The 19,126-nt window shown below is 40.0% G+C and overlaps 1 protein-coding gene across 1 annotated transcript in view; it reads right to left on the reverse strand.

Annotated features, from left to right (window-relative positions):
- ANK3 (ankyrin 3) overlaps positions 1-19,126 on the reverse strand; it is a 193,505-nt gene that overhangs the window by 146,105 nt on the left and 28,274 nt on the right. The gene's annotated exons all lie outside the window — the stretch shown is intronic.

Genomic DNA, 19,126 nt, shown 5'->3' on the forward strand with positions numbered 1-19,126 from the left:
ATCCAGTCAAATGTGCTACACTCACTTGAAAAGGGATGTTATCTTATTTCATTTAAATTGTACTGGTCACTTAACAGCAATGGCTGAACCAAGTGATATAAACAAGCTGTGTGATCTTCTACAGGAGGTTCTTCATCCATTCTCCCCTACTACCTCATAAGTAAATCTGCATGAGAGAATTTCACTTGTATGCTCTTCAGCAGAAAGGAGGCTGGTTGGACTGGATGATAAAACACTGCTCTATGTGCAAAAAGCTGCAGATTTATGTACCACACTGCCATACGTGTTTTCTTTTGATAAGAACGTGACAGCCTGGGGCCAACTGCTATCTGCAGTTCTGCTTTTAATTATCCTTCAGAGAGATGCTCTCAGGATCCCAGCCCTAAACACAACCACAGGGCAAGAGGAAACACTTTTTTCCTACTGCCTGACAATTCAAAGGATACATCCTTTGGCTAAGAAAAGCTGCCTTCTTTGAATTTGACTGCCGAAGAGAAATTAATTCATTATTGTCAAAAAAATCCCTCTCCTTGTTTGCCCCACCACACGATTTAATCATCATCTTTCTTTGACCATATTATTGTATTGCTCATGATAAATTAGCCAAAATATTCTACTTACTGCATTCCCATAACCAGTCTTACTCTAACTACATAACTATGATCTGATGTCCACAAGTTTAAAAAAATAGACTGTTCTCAGGCTGTGTGAAACGCCTCCTCTTGGTCAAATTAGAATATCTTTTTTCTGCCACAACTGCAACTGACTCCATAACCAACCGTACTTGCAACAGCAGGGTCTCTATCTCTGATCAACAGTCAAACAACCTAGTAGAAATAGTAAGATATTTACTCACAGCTGCACAGATTTAAGTCCTAAGCAAATCTGAGAAGGTTCATTTTAGATTCAGCTTCTACTTTCAAGAAATCTTCAACCAAAACATTAAAACATCCAAGAAAAAGAAGCTTCTTTCACTGTTGGACCATAAGACAAAATAAGGCTGACACAAAGATCTAATATGCATCAATGTCAAGACCACTTGCAAAACCCTAGCTGCCTCAGCCAAATGCTGAATCAGTGCTCAGTTACCACTGGAAATGAGCCGCCTGTGTTGGAGAAGGTGACTGAAAAGGACCCACAGACCCAGAGACATTCAGACTGGCGCACACAAGGAAATTTCACAGCTTCCAGTGCAGGAGGTGTTCATGACCACCTTTAACAATACCTAGAGGCCTAGAGTGAGTGGTTTGTGTGTAGTGACAAATGGCTCCTGTAAAACTATAATGCAGCTCTCCTATTGCACTAGTTGCTTAGATTATCCATGCAGTCTTCTCCAGCAGACAACAAATACAGCCAGTCACGTGAATTAGGATGAGACTAATCCATCTCTAACTTTCTTTAAATGCCTGAATGACTGCTTCCTAAGGGAACTCAAACACAGGATGGAAATGGAAAGTAGCTGTTGTTCTTTTCAATTTCTACAAAGAGCAAAGTGCATAATTTCCAAGGTGCAAAAGACTTACAGACTTAGATGGGAAACACTTGCCTAACATCCACCCTACGTGGATGTTATGTTCAAACGTTATACATCTCGAAAATCCCCCTCAAGATTTTATCTCCTTGTTACCTGTCACCACAACTACTTGTCATTAGTGATATCCAACAAATTCAGAACAATTCACCTGGAGTTCTAACAAAATCAGTGTCTGATAACCCAACAGAAAACACTTGCACTGACATCAAAAGAATCTCATAAGGCCAGCGTTTGGACAGGAGGCAAGGGTCTGTGCAACTTGAAGTCCTTTCTGCCAACTTGGATGAGGTTTTGAGACTTGGAAATATAGTTTTAATGTTTCAGCTTCCCCTAAAGAATTTATGAAGAACATTTGCAATCATGCATATACTAAATTAATAACACCAAAAGGAAGGTCCTAATTTTTAACGAGTACAAATCAGAGTACATCTGCAAAAAAAAAACAAACAGCCCATACACAAATGTTCTTTTAATGAGAAGATGCAAATCCCTTAATACTGACTTTTCAGCTGTCAGACTGTCCTGCATGAAAAGGCAAACCTGAATGACGAAGTAAATTGGGACACACTGTTCAAGAGCATAAAACCAGAGATATCACTGTTTTCACCAGCAAATCCCTGTGCTGCATTGGGAACGAGCAAACAGCCAAACAACTGTGATCTTTGTGATCAACTCAAATATATCATTGAAGAAAAGCATCCAATATAGTTAAGGGCAAAAAGATTTCTGCATCTAAAATTCAAGATTTATTCTTTAGTCTGACAGCTTCAGCTTCTGGAAGTTTGTTTCAAACTCTGAGAAGCAACTCCTGGGTCTGTAATGACTCATCTCTTACTCTCTGAAGTTGTTATCATGCACTTACAAGTATAAAATAAATCACTGGCTTTCATAACTGCTACTGCAGTCACAAAGAGATAGAGAAGAGCTGGATGTGCTTAGAGGGTTTCTTCTTATGTTTATATTCACCTCAAATAACAACTCATAAGACAAGGTACATGAGATGCCATTGATCTACCCCTTGCTATTTTTTCCTCTTAGAAACTGAGTACCCAGTGAGCATGGAAGTAATTTCAGCACGTCCTAGGCTCAAATTTAAAGCCATTTCCACACCAAAGTCACATTGTTCAGATAACAGATGCATGAGTCGGCCTACCTCTGTATACACTGGACTTCACAATCAAGATCAAGAAAGGCAAGGATAAAACCAATCAGCAATCCTCTTCAAAACATTTTTAAAGTGCACTCATTTGTAATTTCAGATACATCCCTCTGAAGTTAATGGAAAAAAAAAAAACTTGAATAAGAACCTAAGTGAGATAATATTGCTAATTTTAAGGAGCAAATGTAACCCCAAAATAATCCTGCCTTGGAAGTTAAAAGGCATTTGAATGGCTACTCACAAAGTCTATGTACCGGGGTTTAAAAGCTTTGATACTCTGCTCAGGATTCTTACAGGATTCACAAACCTTTACTGGTTTCTAAGTATCAACAACCTGCAGAGGTTTCCTAGCAGGGGTTATAACATCAGAAGCAAACAACCTCTTCCAACTTACATAACTGAGTACCTTGTTAAGTACAGTCTCTGGCTAGAAAACCCCATGTACTCCAAGTGGCAGAATCAGAAGGGTCAGGGGAATTATCTAGAAGGTTTTCAGGTACTATGAGGGCTTCTGGGGCAAGATTTGCAACACAGCACATGAACTGCCTTTACAGTCAGTTCTGTAGGGCTGGTTGGATGCATTAAACGTGAGCTTTGTAACAGCAGTTTACCTTAGCAGGGCTTGAAACACAAAAGAACAGGCTGTCCTGACACTTCCTTCTAGACAGACTGTGAAATATGTATGGCCTAGTCCAACAAGAAGCCATCAGTGGAACCAATAAAGCTAGAAATCCACTGCAGGTTTAAGGGTGCCATTTTTGCATGGTCACTTTGCAGTAACAGAATGGAACTAGCATGTTTCTGCCATTCAAAGCCACTGCACTCTGAAGGTTTGAAGTCCTTTAGAACTCTGATGAACTGAACATCAAAGGAGGTGCTTCAACATTTTTTGTCAAAAATAAAAGTAACAGAACTGTCTGAACATTTTACTTCACCTTAACCTTCAGAATTTGTTATCGCCTGAAAACGAACAGTTTCATAGCACAATAATGAAGTATATTTGGAAAATACATTGTTTAATCAAATAAAATAATGCTATCTCCCAAGCGAATAAAGAGTTTTCAAGCTAGGCTTAAACGCTTTTGTTTTAGTATTTTAATAAGCATCAATTTAGAACTAGTTTTTCCTTAAAGCATTAAAGTGAAGACTAGTTTATTACACGCTTACAGAAATAGGCTATGCCTTCAATAAGCAGTGCATATACTAACAGAAGTAACAGTTTCTGTGCACAAAACCTCACAAAGCAAGAACAAATGGTGCTCTGCTGCAGCACAGCTGCAGACGACATGATGCTGGCCTGCTGCTCAAGGGGAGCAGTATTTCTTTTCACCCTGTTTTGCAAGCTGTGCCACACCAACTGTAAGGGTTGCAACTGAGAGCTGTATGCTGAGGTTCATAGGAAGCTTCAGTAAAGAGCTTTACCTTTAGAAGACTGATATTACTGTGTGAAAAGACAGGAGAGCATAAATAATATTTGTATTATTATTAACTGAAAAACAGTTTAATCAAGTACCATAAAATATCAGAATCTAATAAAACCTTCTACAAGAAAGTTGTTTCACGAAGAAAAACCCTGAAATAAATGTCTTCTCAGTTTGGAAATTCCTGGTAGCAATGAATATTCAGACAAGATTATTACCAGAACACATCCAGCATTTCCAAGATGGATTTCAGCAGGAAACAACAACCCTGTTCTGTGAGGTGAACCAAGCCACACATATTTAAGAGAAACCACTACAGCATTATTTCAGAGCACAAAGCTATTGCTGACATGGAAATTAGCCAGTAAACTGTCAGGTGCTATCAGTACTAAGGTTTCCAGCTACAGAAAATACTGCAATTAACTGAAGTTTCCAGAAAACTTGGAACTCATCAATATTAATAACAGGATACCACACCTTTCCCAGGAACCTGTATTTTAACTCTCCAGCAAAGCTGCATCGACAGCAGTTGCTCTAACTTCGTGCTTTTTAACTGCTCTGAATGACTCAACCCACGGAGCCCCTCAGAGGCTGGTTCCCAGGGCACATGAATGCCATTTCACAGCAGCTCACTCACAGCAGGAATTTTTACAGCACACAGGGAGCACCTTGGAGGTCACTGGGACTACCCCAGAGAGTAAGAGCAATACGGGTGCCTCCTTACAGGTCACTACCAGCACACAGCAGTGGCAGGCTCCTTTTTCAGTTTAATTGACCTATGGATTACCAGTAAAGCAGCCAATTTATTTAATAAAATACCCATTAAAAACATGCGTATCACTGGGCTTTTTATTACTATCATTTTTTTCCCCAATATGCAAGATTGGCTAAAACATTTCAGTGAAGAAGACTTACGATCACGCAGGTTAGTTAAGGCTCCGATCACAGAACAGGGTGTTACAAAATGTTTCTGTAATTTAATAAGCGTCTTTATCTGCAGGGTGCCTGAACAGAATGCACTTATTCATAAGAAGAGAACAAATACTTCATGTACCATTTGACTGCTGCTGCAGCCTATAGCATAACCCGAATGTCAGAACACAACATACACAAACCTAAACATACCTACATCCACTTGTTTGTTGCATACAATCAAAGACTTAAAACAGTAATCTAAACAAACTCAATACACAGATTTCACTCAATGCAGAATCTTCAAAGGCTTACTTGTTCTGGAAAGCATTCTCCCTCTTCCACTGCCATTTTCTGTGGCCAGATATGAAACCTGATGATTCAATTAGTTAACATTTTGGACACTACACAACTACTAAAAATAGCAGCCTCAGGAAGTGCTTTTCTTTTTTTTTTCTTTTTTATTTTTAGAACTAAGCACAGTCACTCATTAGTCTTCCCTTGGCTATTTGGCTATTTAGACTGCAAAGGACAAGTGATTATAAGACTATGAAGTTAGTAACAGAGCGTGTCCCAGGATTCCTGGCTCACTTACCATATTTGCAGCCTCCAATCATTCCCCATGCATGCAATCATGATCTGTGGAATACCCAAAATAGCTGCAGCATCAGCTGATCAGAAAACCACTGCTGCTTGGAATCACTCATGAAACGAGCTTTTGTCATTCTGCTTATCAGCTCTTTCTAATGCAGACTACTTTGAACTATTTCTAAAGGAAACAATAACACCATTTTACACTCTGTGTGTTTTGAATACCACATATGCCAGCCTCCTACTCCATGGTAATTTTATATTTATTCAGATTTTCTGATGACTACTTGTAATAGATGTACACTGCTGGTTCTAGAGGCTATTTTTTTTAAACCAGAAGGCTGGTTTCTACATACATCAGGCTCCAATATTCAAGAGATAAAAAGCTGTATCAATAGCAAAACTGTTTTATTTCAGAGGGGTGGAAGAAGTTCACAGTTTCAACACAGACTTCTTCCTTTACAATGGGAAGCTATTGCCAACAGCAGGAATTTACTTGCATGCTTCCCTGCAGTTTTTCTGGGAAATAGCATGTTTACCTGTCCTCAGCTCACCGTGGGCTCCTGTGCAGCACACACTGCTACTCAGATCCACTCTGCCTGTGTGACATCCCACCAAACACTGTACCATGACACCGGGACAGCAGAACAAGGGGTATGATGAGGACAAAAATAACCCAGCTGTTACGTTTTGTCAGACAAGATACATCCAGCATCTCATCCAGAAATACAGAAATCATCTCTATACAAAATTTTACGAGAATAACTTCAGATTCCCACAAAGTATTTCTCTGTGTCTGCACCAACTCAAACTGAGCCGCAAGGCAGCAGCTCACTGCTCTTTGGTTGCAATGCAAAGCTTGATACAAATTATCTGTGCAGTGTTTTGGAAGGCAAAAGATTGGAGCCCTGGATGTATTGATAAATATAACACATGCCACACACTTAGGTTTATCTAGCTTGGAATGACTTCTTTAATGTCACTGACGGTGCTCTCTAATTGCCAGCTACACTCTGCTTCTGTACAATTGTGCTTATGGCATTTCAGTATCTATGACTAAGATCCACTTCTGCCAGTGACTAAACACTGCTAACTGAAGTTAACAGCAGTCTGCAGGGGTGGAGGAGCCTTCCACCTCAATTTAAGTACAAGATGATGACCAAGTCAGTTCGAATGACTTTACCTTGCTGACACATCCGTGGCACAGCTCCCTGCAGCAGAGATTTCAATCGTGTCTACCACAGCTATTGCAGTGATGGTGTTCTCGAGAGCTACCCCAACAATGCACAGCATACTGAAAAATCCAATTTCCAAAGCTATTCTGAGGACTGAGAGTTATTTCAAAACGCTAAAATGAAGCATCACAATTCCAGAGACCCAAGAGCATATGGCTACTATCCAGCAGCTGAATTTTCGTTTCTAACTGAAGAGAGGCTTATTCTGAGTGAAAGAACCAGGAGCATAAACATCTTGTCATTGCCTTTGAAAACTTGCTTGAGAGCAAGAAGAAATACTATGATTTCCATAGTGGAGTTCAAGGGAATCTCATGTTATTTAAAACTTACAGAGCAGTTCTTTGTGTCAATGGAAGTGTTAAGTTGGGCTGTTTTACGGACACTCACAAAAGCACCATGCAGCAGACACAGCCCATCGACGTATGGCAGCTCCTTGCCACCAGACAGCCCTGAGCTGCAGCCCCTGCTGGGCACTGCGACCAGGGACAAAGAACAGGCAATGTGACAGCTCTCCCAGAGAGAAAGCACCAATTTCTCGGAAGGGAGCAACAAAGATTTTTCAGAAAAGGATTCAACACTCTCCACATGTCAGATTCACCCACGGGCTGTGCTGGGTGTTGTTCATTCGGGGCAGCCCCCATCCTGCATCTGCTGCCAACACGGTCTGGGCAGCAGCTCACCCCCCCCCCAGCACCTCTTTGCCCACGGCCTGCCTGTGCTGGCTGCCACAGCCCTTTTGCCTTCTGCTCACTGGCTCCTGGCTCTTCAGCTTCACAAGTGTCTGAAGAGACTGTTGGATGGTGAGCCCAGATGGTTGCCTATTAAACATTCTAGGTCAAGTTGTGACATCCCCACAAGAGAAGATGCCTAATTGTCTCTCCATTCATTTTGAAAGGGCAACGATCAGACTTACAAAAGAACAGCACGAAGAAAAATTAAGAGCTGGCAGCACCAAAAACTCATTTAAGCACGTTCCCCTCGATCAATTCAGTTCTGACAGCTCATGTCATAAATCATAGTGACACTGTATTTTTTTAACCTCGTGGATCAGTTTTACAGAATTCAGGATGAGATCTCACATGCATGCTATTAACAAAGGGTAATAAAGGAAAGGCTCAATACAAATGGCAAATCAATTTGTTCCAGAACTTCTAAAAACATTGAGGATCCTTCAGTTACTCTGCCTCCTGAATTACGTGACCTGCACATTCCTACAGTCATTCTTAGCTTAGGAAAGAGAAAGGGCCTTGGACACAGTCACATACTAAGTAGATATGCAAGAGAAAATTATCACAACAATCCATCTCCTCCCCTCTCTGAAAAAGAAAAACCTAACAAAAACCCTTTACAATCTCAGTTAAATGGCAAATTTGGTACAGATGGAGGGCTCTTTTAAACAGAAGAGTGGAAATGTCCCTTTACATCATCACTACTCTGCTCCCAAACCAGATGGAGTGCTTATGATTACTGGCTTGGAAGCAACTTACAAACAAAGCAACACATGGCAGAATTCAGCAGAAAGAAAAACATGGTTTGACAGGAGATGTAGACAATACAAATATCTTCCCAAGTATGGGAAAGACAAGCTGAAATACTTTACAAGGATCTGGAACTACTGATCCAGATACAGGATCAGGAAGGAATAGGATTTTTCCTGCAACTGCAGTGGGTGATACTTCTGACTGTTCTGACAGATAAAGGTATAGAAAGCCCACCAGAACAGAGGACATAGCTCTGGTATTTCAGGCACCCTTCCAAAGAACAAATGGTTGACATAATCACAGATGTGTGCTGCTTACGCCTAAGGAGTCCTCAGTTGTAAAGACTTCATATATCAAAGAAACCACTGATTATATCTGAGATACAGAACGTAAATATCTAAAATCTGAAAAATGGCTAATACGTGCCTCAACCAAGACTTCAAAATGGCAGTTCAACTGCAGGTATTACAGAGCCTACATACTGCACCCAGATGTACAGGAAGCAGCTCCCTGGGACCCACGGGCTGCAGGTTCACATGCCAAGCCAGAAAAGATGTGGACTATGTACAGTGAAAAAGAAATGTAGAACCTCATCAGACAAACTGCCCCATACCTTGTATGAATTTTGTTGTGAGAGTTCTCTTACTACACTCGTCACCTTTATGGAACTAGCTTCTACGAAGTTGCTAGCCTGAGAAGACCACATTTACTCATTGTAATCTGACTATCAGAATTACGGCTGCCGAGAGCATACAGATACAGCAAAATAAATAAATAAATCGTGTCCTAGTTACAAAAGAGTCAGCATCATTTGGGTACGGCACCAACATCCATCACGAAAATACTGTTTGCTATACTACCATTCACATGCTGCCAGCCCAGTTCATTTGCTATTAGAAAACAGCCACATAATCAGAAATCTATAGGCAGAAGCATAAAATAATACAAAGAACAACAACAACAACAAAAAAAGGATAGAAAAACAATCCTACAATTATTAGGTCAAGATCACACAGCAAAATAAAAATACTCTTATTTTTTCCTAGAGAATTTTATTTCTGCTTTTTCATAATACATTGCTCCTGAAGAGAAAGTAGCTACAAAACCTGTAAGCCCTTTAGTAATTGTTTTCTTCATCTGGGTATTCATCTGCCCTCGCCCCCAAGTAATCTAAAGTTCTACAGAATTAAGGAAGGAAACCCTGTCACTTCTGCTACAATGTTTAGGATGTCTCTATAAGCACTTTCCAAATGATTGAACAGAACACCGATAGTCTCATCCTATTCTTCCTCAAGAGTAGCTAACATCAAACCTGAAAGACTGAAATATGACCAGTTTTAAAGGATAGCCTGAAGTAATTTCACAGGTCTCCAAATACTTCAAAACAGCCTGCCTCTAAACCAGCCCTGCTGTGACCTATGAAATTCAGCATGTTACAGATATTCCAAAGGAAATACACACACCAAAGTGCTGCAGTGATTATCAAGATCCGTAGCAGCTTTCATTACTTCACCATCAGCACTTTGCCTCCCCAGGATATACAGCAGGGCAAAAGGGCTCTCAGGATTAAGGGCTAAAATAAGTGCTACATGCATGGCATGAGTGGTATGCACAAAGAATGCAAACTGCTATCTACAAAACCACTTTAAATTCCACTTTTTAACCCTGTATTGTTCCCTTATCCCTCAGAGTGCAGTTATATTATTTGCATTCTGTCCTGCTAATCTCAGGCTTTGTTGAGGGGCACTTTTTGTTTCGTTTTCATCCCTTATTAGTAGTTTCTGTGCTCAAGTTCTAAAGTTACTCCAACTTTTAACTACCTTGGACATGGAACAATAGCAGACTCTCCCTCAGAACAACCCTGCCACCAGCGAGTAGGAAGAAGTAAGAGCTGATGGAATACAGACTGCTATCAGACTGTATTATAAATTATATAAATCTGAACTTCCCTTCCAAAACATCAAGATTGATCATTCAGGGCTTCCACCACTGCTACCTAAGCAATTTCTTCTCATCAGTAGCATTAGCTTACCTTTTCAGTATACTGACTGTACATGCAAAGGGGTACATCTCCAACCTGTATCCTAGAGAGACTCAAAAGATGAAATTGCAAAACAACTGCAACATTATCACAGAAAACCCATAATCAGTCAATGTATGGAAAAGGAAGCTCAGATAAAATTTGTCAAGACAACTTCTTGCCATCATCAGCACTCTATGCTCTCTAAATCAAAAAATAGTAGAGAGCAGCAGTTTTCATTACATCCACCCTCCAAGGGCCAGGAGGAATAGCTTCAGTTCAGCCAGATGGAAATATTTAGCTTTATTATTATCTCCTTCTCTCCCACTGATGCAACTTTCACCACCAAGTAGACACCCACGTTACTCATTTTTTCCATGGAGATCACCTCAATAAGCCTTTGGAAAAACCTAGGGCAATAAAGCTGTGAGCTAGAAGAACTGTATACATAATCACCATCAACTCCCAGACAAATTGACTTGACACCATCATGCTTGAAAAGTAACTACTGGAAGCCAATTTGGAGGGGGAAAAACAAAAGCTAGAGACTCCAGGCAGCTCTGTGTTTAGTAAAACCACAGACCTCACATGAACTGTCAGGGATGAAGGGAAGAGGAAGGGCAAAGCACTATATATGGAAAGCACAAGGAGACATGGCAACAGACCTTCCTAGATCATCTTGAAGCATTGCTGATGACTGCAAATTCCCTGCTGATTAATCAGATAGCTTGTTGCTCGTCACAACTCTTGTTCTAAGTCATGCTGAAAATTGGGATTTTGTACAAAATTGAAAACACTAACTGCCTTACTCCTCCTTTGAAACACTTCACTGGAGCACAGAATCCAGAACGTGGAGTTTTCCTTGGATCTGAATGGTAGTGCTGAGCATTTTCACTAAAAAGGGAACTTAAAAATCAATGAATACTACGAGCAGACTAGTGACATCAGTGGTTGGTGATTGTCTCCATGGGCGCGTGGGCATACAAAACTATAAAAACATTTATAAGAATAAACCAAAAACTTCACTGAAAGAATCACAAGAACATTACATGAAGTATACAGTCCACTTGTAAATGGCAGCCATGTGACAACAACTTGGCTCACAGACTGAATCCTATTTCTAGCAATATTCAATATTCCAGGATTGCCAGGAGCAAAGAATTAATCATAAGATTCATGGTGACAACAGCAAAGTATTTTGTACTAAAATTGAGTTAAGCACCAGAAATGTGACTGATGGCAAATCAGCTGTTCCAAACACTCCCTCTCTCTGTTGTCTATCTTTTAGGTTTATTCTAAACACAATTGCAATATGAAGCCACAGAACTGCCAGATGGTTTCAAAATGCTCAGACATGGCTTCTGCTCAGAAGAGATTTCTATCCTGTACTATGTTCCAAGAAAAATATTGCAAAAGCTGTAGCTGTCCAGGATATCTGATAGCTGACCCATCTTCACATCAGCTCAGTAAAACAAACAAACAAACAAAAAAACACCTACCAGCCCTCAGTATTAACTATTTGACTGTCCTCTTGACTTTCCTTGATCCTCCACCTAAAGTATCTATCTCAATGGAAACAGAAGTAGGCTTTATTCAGAGAAATACCAAGATCAGAATTCAAAGTGTGTCAGCTCATCACAGGAAGAACGCCATGTGAGATGTCCAAAAGCTCGTGAAATAAACACAATCAAGACAACCCATCATTTTAGGTATAACATTTATACATGCTTACTAAGACTTTGCTTTACTGATGGTGCAAGGTTTTATTCAATACAAGAAAAAGTGAAGCACTGTTATATAATCTGTATTACATATTAACTATAACTAATGATATTAATCTGTTCCTGAATATAATTAGGATAATCTGATGGAGTAGGATTATGACCAAGGCTGCTAAACAATTAGCCAGGTAAACATTCCAGATGTACAGACTATGGCTGAATTACAATACTATTTTTACTATAAACACTACTTTTAAAGGTTCTGCAAGACATCGGAGAACAAGAGCTCCCCTGCAAGTGAACTGCACTCAGCTCACAGAGGCAGTGAGAGATTAGAACAAGATGCTACTGAACACAAAAACTTGTCAACGTAAAGTCAGCCTGAGCCCTGCCTACAGCTGCAGTACGGGGCCAATGTGCTGCTCCTCTGAGGCCACAGCTGGCATTCTCCAGTGCTCTGCATGTAAGGAAAGGCAATCTGGACAGCAATGGGCAAAAGATTGCTGTACAGTAAGCATTTGCTGTTATTAACAACTGAAATAACTTGCATTTGTCACAAAAAAATAACTAAAACCCCTGCTTCAACATGCATTAAGTGCTTCATTCTGCAGGGTCCTCCCTACCATCTTCCTTTTCTAAGGTGCTATCATTTTCAAAGAATGAGCTGCACGCCCTAAAGGATGCTGCCCCTTTTAAGCATGGTCACAGCAAACCCTCAAGTGATTTCTCCTAACTTTCTCTTTGAACTACCCAATGGCATAAAATCTAGGAGTAGACAAATTATGAAATGATTTACGTAACACGCTCAGTTTCCAGCTCCTTTGAGGCCAGTGTTTTGGTTGGATACGAAACCATCCCACAGCATTAACTCCACACTGAAAATTCTGAGTAGCAAATACAAGAAACTTTCCTGACTGCTTCCTCCTCAAATCTTAGGTAGGGTGAGTAACATCAGTTGACTTTTCTGCATTGAGGTCATACAGCAATTTCCCCTAAACAGAGGAAAACAAAAAGCAGTCTTCTCATCATGATCACCACTGCTGACATACTGTTGGGGGATGAGGACAACTGAGCAAATTACATTCCAAACAAGACTTAGATTTGTCAGCGCTGATGTATAAAAGCATCTCTCAACTCTCATCTCTCACCGCACTGCTGGCAGCTTGGCTAAATATTAATGCTATCCTTGAAACTACTGATTTTGCATCTCTTTATGTGTATTACACACAATGGTGGCCATTAGCACTACAAATGAACAGAAGAGACCATCTTCGGTGCATCAGTGTTTATACACATCCCTAGGAATCAAGAATAGGACAGCAGATGGAAACTACAGGATGCGTAATTCCTCAACACAGAGTTGAGCTTTCAAGACATACAGAGATTTCATTACACTGAGTTGCAGCATAACACATTCCAGCTATACCACAGGTATTTTATGCAATAAGATAACTTCCACTGTACAGCTCTCCTAAAATACTTCAAAAATTAAGGATGCCTTTTCCTGCCCATGTAGGCAAACTACAAGAAAGATCCACAACTATTACAGGTCTTTATGAAGAAACCACTTCTTGAATTGTCTTAACTCACATGTATCATACTTGATATCTAATAGTCCCACTATAGTTATCAAAATGTATTTCAAACTCTGTATGAGGTTAGAAAACAACTGCTTTTTTGACCTGGCTTAGATAGCTACAATCACTGCTTAATGCATCAGTGGTTATACCAGAGAAAACAGGTTCATTACTTTCTCATAACCGGTTTCATACCAAATGTTTTGAACAGATGCACAAATGCACCTTGTGATGACAGCACCATCCATGCAGCCATGTCAATAGCACACACAGCCATATTTTTTTTCCTCTAACCTACTTAGCTTCATCCCACTCACAGTGCATTTCTTTTCCCTGGGAGTAGCTACTGTAGCTAGCTCTTGCATTTCCTTTCCTCCTCATGAACAGTTAATTCTTATCTCATGTTAAATAGCTTTTGCAGAGCTTCTGAAATTACCGTATAGCAGTAGTATTTCTTATATCTGTATTACCAACACGATGCTTCAGCAAAAAGCAGTCCCTTGGCAGGACTAACTAGCTAGTGTTCACACTGAATTATGGAGGAGGCAGCAGCTGCTATATTTAGGGCACTGAATATCTTCTTCCATTATAAATCTCTTTTACAGATCTCAAAACTCACAGATGCCTTTTCTGACTGATCAAAATCCTTTTCAGCTGTAATTGACAAGCTGATCATTAAATCGGTATTCATTTTTCTCCAGTTACCTATTTGCCTTAATAAAATAAAAATCATACCTAAATGAGCTGCATCCCCACTGAGCAGCAGCATCAGGGCTTACTGCATGCTGGGAATCAAGGACTGCCATGGGGAAGGGCGGCAGCCCACAAAGCCTTGTGAGATGGGGACTGCTCCTGCAACACGCGGGAGGGAGCTGGGGTGGGTGCAGAGCCTGGCTGCACCCACTGGGACCAGGAAGTAGCACGTGCCCTGGTGCTGCGTGCTGGCAACACAAGGCTAAATCACACAGAGGTGAATACTCTTACCTTTCTCAGTGGAATAAAAGTCTAGAATTTTACAAATCAAAATGTTGGAAGAAGACAAAAATCAGACATTTAAGATGTTGCATAAAACTTTCTCCTGGATAGTAGCTACAGTTTCCATAGACAACATTTTCCTATTTATTTATAGGCATCTTGTTATCACTAAATATTTTCTGAGCAAGATATGAATAATTAAAATTTCATGAATACGCAGAGATGGCACTTCCTTACTCTCCCCCCATGCCCCACCCTTAAAACACACAGTGACATTTATCATTATTTTAGTAAGCAATAGTTTATGGAGCAGCCCAGTGCTTTTCCCAAAACAATTCTCACATCCCAATAGCACACTGGCATTTACTCACTAAAAATGAAGCCACATCCTGTGAATTTCCAGGACAAGCCATTGAACTTGTATCTGTAATTTCTGTGAATAATCCCAGAATCAAATTTTTTTCTACATTTCCCAGTTCTTCTCCACAGCAGCATCTAACGAGCTCTGATCATTCTGAGGCTGCCTCACATGAGCCAAGGCTTTAACGCAGTTTTTAAAAGACATCTAAAATACATTATAAGTGTATCAGTGATCCAACTTTTCTTTGGATAAAGTATGCTCTCCAATAACTTACCTATGGTTTTTGTAATGGCACAAAATGTAATGGATCTTTTTTAAGACACTTCCATGTTCAGAAAAACAATTCTACACACACACACAGTTAATGCTTATCAACTAGCTATTAAAATATTCCCTAGTCCAATGTGTTCAACACACTGACAGCTAGGCTACTGGTCTGAAAAGTGCAGAAAATAGCACTGATCCTATACTTAGGCAAAAGAAAGTTATGGTTAAGAAAAGGCACGTATGAATCTGAATACAGACTTGATGCAAACTTGCATGTAATGTATTCATGCTGTCTAGCAAATACCACGTGGCCTGCAGCACGCAAGTACTCTCTCCACAATAACACTGGGTCTCATTTGAAATTTAGCAGCAGCCAACTTAAGAGGAGGGAACGACTTCCATTTTGATTTGAGTTGCAAGCACCATCTTGTGGAACCAGAAAGCCTGCAGATTAGAAAAAGAGAGACTTACAAACTCCTCTCAATAGCGGACAGGGAATGCCACCTGGCCATAAAACAGAGAACAAACAAGAGTAAAGCTATTTATTTCTCTCTCCTGCTCCAGACCCACGTACAAATGAAAAGAAGCTTTTTTCCTACCCAAAATATTAAGGATTTCTTGTCCCTACCTACCTGCATACAAAACGCCGTGGGCAGCATGGCTGATATATTCATTGGCAAAGAATTGAAGATCAGATTCCTGAGGCTATAATGAGAAACTACAGCCCCTCTGTAATGTAGAGTTCAGCTCCATTTCCCACTATTCTCTTCCCTCTTTATCTCACAGTGCCATTATAAACTGTCACTTCTGATTTACAGAGCAAATGTCTTTCCCCTTAAACGAGGGTACTTTTTCACAAAAGCTCAGCTCAAAGACTTACTATAATACTGTCTGGTAAAACAAGCTCACACAAGGTGCAGATGTAACCTTTAGCATGGTTTCGTTGCATTTGCATGATGGCAGATGTCATTCCACAGGCTGGATGAGGAGGCATTTTCTTTCCAGATGAAGATGGCAATGCACATGATGAAAATGAAGGAAAAGTAGATGCCTATGGAATTTTAAGTAAAAACGTCACATGCGAACTTGTGTGATCTATTTTTAATTCCTAAGCACAGCTAATGACATTATTATTAATATTATTGTATTCATCAGCATTCAGCAGACAATTCTCCTCCTACACAACTCCGTGGAACTATTTGAAATGTAAATAGAAAAAGGAAAAGAGCTCTCCAATAAGGGCTAGTTTGGCTATGAATATTAAACTGAAATGAACCCTCATGGGAGCTCTGACAGACTGCTCCAGGATGGAAAACCATGTCATTACTGACATGAATCATGTTTCCTAAAATTACTGGGAAGAAAATGTCCTTTTAAAAGAGCACCATCCGTGTGTCTAATAGCAAATCAGTATGGATGACCCAAAGGTAAGTTCATTATTCTTGTCCTCATTACTAGGATTCTTAGTCAAATTACACAGGGAACGTCAATAACCAGTACTCTACATCAGCACTTGGATCTAATCTTACCATATGCATACAAGGTCAAAAACTTGCTAATGAAAAGCACAGACAGTAAGAAGCAGAACAGGTGGGCAGATGGAGCTTTGCTTCTTGTGAGAGTAGTGCTGGTGGATGTACTGCTCCTGCCATGGTTCTTCTGCTTCTTTCAGCCTACTGTGTAAAGCTATAGCATGTAAAAAGGTTACCTGTGACAACAGGAAAAAAACATTGCTCACTAACAGAACAATAAAAAACAAAGAAGGCGGATCTATTAGGATGATAGCCTTCAAACATTAGCAAAGTTCCAGCATTAAATTAGTTTAAATTATTAGTTAAATTTGGGTGTTGAATTTGCAGAAAGATTGTACAAATTATCACTTAAAAATTCACTGGACATTAATATAGCACATGGCCCACTGCATATGCAAATAGATCTGTACAAATGTATAATTTGCATTAAAAAGCTCCCATGCATTTTTATGCTGTTCTATTTCACTTATTACTAGTAAGAACTTGGATCAGGATAAAACCCCTCAGCATCTCACAGACTCCAGCTTGCCTTGTACAGACTTAGAGCAAAATGGATGCCATGGCCAGATTCCAGCTCAGGGAACTGAACTCCCCTAAGACACTTCCCAAAGCAGTGGCAATTACCTACAGCATTCTTTATGCACTGACACCAGCTACTGGTATTCTCAGCAGCAGTGCTGGAGGCTTCTTATTTTCCATTTCTTTTTACTTTACCCCCATAGGAGCATATTGGCTATACACAATTAGGTACGAATTATATTCTTTCACTGGCAAAGTCCTTCAGAATTCTTCAAATTAATCTTTTTCCATTAAAAATACAGTGAAATAATGTATAATGATAGAAATCACAATGAATAAAAAGATGTAAACAATGGCAATATGTCAGTGCCACTGTACATTCATAACTTCATATCTGCCTGCAAAGTTCCTACTAAAAGCTCTGGATGTTCAACTAGCATTTTCCATTGCTTTTTAACTCAGTCCATCTTCAGCAGATCCCGTATGATTGAAAATTATACCTCTGTAATTTCAGCTATATCAGTCAGCCAGTAAGTCTAATACTAACCCTACCTGGCTTAGATTTCTAGCAGTAGGGAAGGATGGCCTTGTTATTTTTTAAAAGATAGATCTAAAGCTACATAATAAATAGAAGCCAAGGGATAATATAGAAAACCTGTGAGAATTAAATGTAAAAATATCATTCCCTCTGCTTTGAGTATGGTTCTATTAATGAGGTTTCAAAAACTGCGGAACAAAACAACTTTGTGAGAGAAATCCAGGGTTCCTCACATATACTGTGCAGAAGGAACAATTTGGAGTTTCCACTTTATAAATACGTTTGGGTTGTGGGATTTTTTGTTGGTTGGTTTGGGTTTTGTTTTTTGTTTTGCTTTTTTAAATGCAGTCAAAGCTGGCTGAGCTTAAAATAGCTCCATTGCCAACCAGTACCTTACAGCCCTCCAGCACAGGTGTTAACTTTCCTTAGGCTGAGTAACAAACTCATTGGCATAAATCACAATATTGTTCTAGGCTCCCTATAAGGCCAGAACAGCCATGAGAGATCCACTAGGAGGATATGATCTGACTACATGGGAATGAGCTGTCACAGCCTGGACTCAGGGAAGCTGCATATCAACACACACAAAAGAGCCCGTTGCAGGCTGACAGACCCAGGTTCATCCCAGATAGCTTCAAAGTCACAGGAAAGGTCAGGATCAGCCCACTAGCAGGGACCTCACTGAACAGCTCTAAAAAGGAGCCCCAAACAACTCCTGGAGATACCACTTTTTGCTGAAAAACTTGTGGGTCCTCATTCAGGTGCCATGAAACCTAGCCTTGCACTTCAAAGATGCTCAGAACAGTCCTTTTCCCCATTTGGGAAATCCGGCCTGAGGAAGTACCCAAGCTTCTCCATTTATGTTGTACAGGCAGCCTAACAACAGCAAATGCTGAGTGCTACACTGAAATACCTCAAAGTGATTTACAGACTTCATTTACCAGTTGCTTTTAACTGTTAAATGACTAATGGGTTAATTCCCTCTCTGGCAAAAAGCCTTTACTCAAGAGTACATGAGACTTTGTAAGCCATTTTAAACAACTAAAAAAATTGGGGAAATAGGAAGCCTGTCCAGGATATGTTTTAAAAAATAGGATACTCTGTTGGAGTAATATCGTAGACAGTCCCTTTGGAAAACAAAAATCAGACGTGATCAGTTCTGTTTCAGACAGAATAAATGCAGTGACATTTCCCTTCCTTTTCCACTCCATCCTTCTGCCTCCCTAGCACTGAATCATGGACCTCCTTCTTGTCCCGGATACTTGATAACAGCAGCAGTAATC

The sequence above is a fragment of the Cyrtonyx montezumae genome, unplaced genomic scaffold (genome assembly GCF_038088225.1).
Source record: "Cyrtonyx montezumae isolate F1298 unplaced genomic scaffold, pur_monq_1.0 scaffold_4, whole genome shotgun sequence".
In the NCBI taxonomy this organism is placed as follows: domain Eukaryota; kingdom Metazoa; phylum Chordata; class Aves; order Galliformes; family Odontophoridae; genus Cyrtonyx; species Cyrtonyx montezumae.